This window comes from Salmo trutta, chromosome 27 (assembly GCF_901001165.1).
Source record: "Salmo trutta chromosome 27, fSalTru1.1, whole genome shotgun sequence".
NCBI lineage: Eukaryota > Metazoa > Chordata > Actinopteri > Salmoniformes > Salmonidae > Salmo > Salmo trutta.
Window position 1 is genome coordinate 32,696,804 of NC_042983.1, and position 4,329 is coordinate 32,701,132.

Below are 4,329 nucleotides of genomic sequence, written 5' to 3' on the forward strand. Positions count from 1 at the left end.
GGTGCAGTAGAGGGCTGCTGGCAGGAGCAAAGGAGTTGGCAAATGAAGGGCACTCTCCTGTCTCCATGTTCAGTGTACAATGGAGTTTTATATTGAAGGTAAATTGCCTGCATAAAGCTTTAATATTGCATGTGTATCAAACACTAGGATATAAATGTAGGGATTGATATAAACAAAGGCTCCACTTGCACTGCAAAGTCCCATTCAGAAACCAGTTACAAATCAATATTTTGTGATATGAAAATGTGCAACCATGGTATAGATTTAATAATAGCCTATAAATTGTGGAGGTGGTTTGTGTGTGTCATAAGACGCTCAAGACCAGGCCTATAGGTAACCTGTCTAAATGACTATCGCCCGTAGCACTCATATCTGTAGCCATGAAATGCTTTCAAAGGCTGGTCATGGCTCACATAAGCACCATCATCCCAGACACCCTGGACTCACTCCAATTCGCACACCGCCCCGACAGATCAACAGATAACGCAAGCTCTATTGCACTCCACACTGCCCTTTCTGGACAAAAGGAACACCTACATGAGAATGCTGTTCATTGGCTACAGCTCAGCATTCAACAACATAGTGCCCTCCAAGCTCATCACTAAGCTAAGGACCCTGGGATAAAACACCTCCCTTTGCAACTGGATCTTGGACTTCCTGACTGGCCGACCCCAGGTGGTGATGGTAGGCAACATCACCTTTGCCATGCTGACCCTCATAAAGGGGGCCCCTCAGGGCTGCATGCTTAGTCCCCTCCTGTACTCCCTGTTCACCCATGACTGCGTGGCAGCGCACGACTCCAACTCCGTCATTAAGTTTGCCGATGACATGACGTTGATAGGCCTGATCCCCAACGTCGATGAGACAACCTACAGGGAGGAGGTCAGAGACCTGGCAGTGTGGTGCCAGGGCCACAACCACTCCCTCAACGTCAGCAAGACAAATGAGCTGATCGTGGACTACAGGAAACGGAGGGCCGAGCACGCCCCCATCCACGTCGACGGGGCTGTAGTGGAGCAGGTCGAGAGATTCAAGTTCCTCGGTGTCCACATAACTAAGGAATTATCATGGTCCACACACACCAACACAGTCGTAAAGAGGGCACGACAACGCCTCTCCCCACTCAGGAAGCTGAAAAGATTTGACTTAGGTCCTCAGATCTTCAAAAAGTTCTACAGCTGCACCATTGAGAGCCTCTTTACTGGCTGCATCACCGTTTTGTATTTCAACTGCTTGGCATTCGACCGCTAGGCGCTACAGAGGGTAGTCCATATGAGCTCCCTGCCATCCAGGACCTCTATACCGGTCGGTGTCAGAGGAAGGCCCTAAAAATTGTCAAAGACTCCAGCCACCCAAGTCATAGACTGTTCTCTCTGCTACCACACGGCAAGCGGTACCGATGCATCAAGTCTGGAACCAACAGGACCCTAAACAGCTCCTACCCCCAAGCTATACCACTGTTAAATAGTTAACCTATAGCTACCTGGACTATCTGCATGGATCCTTTTTTGCACTAACTCTTTAAACTCATCACATATGCTGCTGTTACTGTTTATTATCTATCCTGTTGACTCACATCAATTCAGTACTGGTACCCAGTGTATATAGCCACGTTATTGTTACTCATTGTGTATTTATTATGTTTCTATTTTCTATTAGTTCTATATATTCTCTTTGCGTTGTTGGGAAGGGCCCGTAACTAAGCATTTCATTGTTAGTCTACAGCTGATGTTTAAGCATGTGGCAAATAACATTTGATTTGATATATAGAAAATAAGTGTATTTTCCCTTAATCTTCCCTGGCTGTTTATTCTTGTCTATAGGAGACCTACCGGCTGTTTATACTTCTCTATGGGAGACCTGACAGCTGTTAATACAGTACTTCTCCATGGGAGAGCTGCCAGCTGTGATTCAACTGACTATTATTTAAGAAGTGAGAGAGCAGCAGGACAGAGACAGACAACTTCTACCTCCTTTGCTTTGGTATGCTAAGTGTTGCCTAGCCAACCAAGTAGATTACAGGGAGCTGTCTCTCCAAGTGGTTCTATTTGTGGTATATTTCAGCGGGGAAACATTTACTGTGTTAGCAGAAGGAAACGCCAGACAAATGTAAGGGTGTTGTTTGACTAGCCCAAGAACCCATTGACATGCCACTTCCAAAGGTTGTGTTAAAGACTCCTTCAAGACTGCTTCAAAATACACTGCTGCACACGCCAGGGAGATCGCAGGGAATATCACTAAAGCCACAAAAAACTATGGCGGAGAGGTGAAGAGCAATGCTGTTTTATTATACAAAGCAAAGCACCAGAGTATACACACAATGTGGGGGCTTGTTAAATGTCTGTGCGTATGTGTGCATGCGCGTGCGCTTGCGCATGCATGTGTGTGTGTGCTTCAGGGCTAAATCCTCTCCATGTTTCATGATGGTCACTGATATCCAGATTATGTTACACGGCTGAGGAAATGCCAAAGTAATGAATAAACGATGGACATGGAGCATTAGACTGAAACAGACCCTGAGACTATCAGGACAATCCGGCGCACATTTCCTTTCCAAAATGTTTCTCTTTTTTTCTAAAGAGGGAAGAAAGCCTCCGATATCCCAGAGAAACCAGCCGAGAGAGTGTTCTTTTCCTGAGCTTATTAACGGGATGTCTGTTTCATGAAGGAAGATTGAAGGGTTTCTCTCCGTGGGACATCCAGCCAGAGGCCTGTAATGCTAATGACAGCTAGAGCAGCAATGTTCATCATAAGAACTGTACACAAACCTCAATCAATACAAAGATTGCATTCATCTACTCACTGTTATTGTATGTAATAATGGTGAATTGGTAATGGTGTTTCACACCATTGCATCATTGTAGAGCAGGGCTCCCCAACTGGAGGCCCGTGGATGGTTTTATTTGGACCTCCAAGTTTTCTGAGGATTGTTTTGTTTTTTTAGGACTATTTTAAAATGTATTTTTTAGATGGTTTTATTTTTCATTGTTGGACATAAAATACCGTAAAAACACCAGGAAATCAGGATTGGAATTATTATGTTTTGGGCAAATGTTTGAGCTTCTTGCAGTCAATTTGGTCAGTCTACAAATTATTTGTTAATATGTTCTGGCCACCCCGACCATCCACTCAAGAAAAAAATCGTCATGCGGCTGAATCTAGTTGATGATCCCTGTTTAGACAGAGCTTCTCAATAAGCAGGCACTGGGGACCAATGGAGTGATGTTCAGTGGAACTGAAGGGGGCACAGGCCCCCCTATTTTAAACCATTATTTGTACTGAATTGTTTTTAAGGCATTGCATAGGTAGAAAAGTAGAGCACCCACACGCAGATGCTCCAACAAAACATTGAAGGCTTCAACCCATACCAACGTTTTGAGCCTCACTGATATTCCCTGCTCAGTACCCGAAAAGACATGTGCTTCTGACCTCATATGTTAAAGGAATTGACTATGGTCACCTGTGTCCCCTAAAAGTGAACAGTATGTGCTGTGGAGACAGGGCGGTGATATATCCACCTCTGTTCTGTACTGTCTTTGACCCCAGGGTCACTGGCCAAGGATTGAGCATCAGCCTGTTTTCTCTGTGTTTCACAGCACAGACGAGCGCTCAGGAGCCAAGAGGATGAATGTATGTCAGTATAGGGGCTTGTGGAATAGGTGTAACACTTTACAGATTCACATGTAATGTTTCTCCCTGCAAGGATGTGTGCACAAAAGCGCTGGTGAACTGTAATAGCGTGCTGTGCAGGGCTCCAACCCATTAGGGATTTGTGTTCAGATGATAATGGTATGGAAAGCAGAAGAATACTTTAAAGGTAATGACTTGTGAGAGGGTTGTGTTACAATGTGAACTGTACAACAATATGGAGTCTTGCTTTGGTAGGCGTCATATTTTCTCTAATTCAATACATTTGTTTTCTCATATCTCTCACTTTCATATCTATTTTAATTCAAACGTTCAGGCAGCAATAGCACACCTCCTGGATACATATTGCATTGTCGCAAGAAACAAATGTTCAGAAGTTACTAAAGATTTTCAAGTGAAAGTAGCCATCCCAGTTCATTGACAGCAGCTGTTTGTAGACAAAGCTTTGAGCAGTAAATGGCATGTCATACAACTAGTTCAATGTTCAACAGCGCTACCTGCTGGTAGTAGGACTGTACTACTAACAAAGTGAAGTCCTGTTGACCACCACGATCACGGTAAAAGTCAAAGCTTACTGCTGAACGTTAAATCATGGTTTGTAACATGGTTTGAAACCTAGCCTGCCCCAGACTGTTAATACATGTAATGGTGGTGACCTTACAAACAAAAAAGAGACGCGAG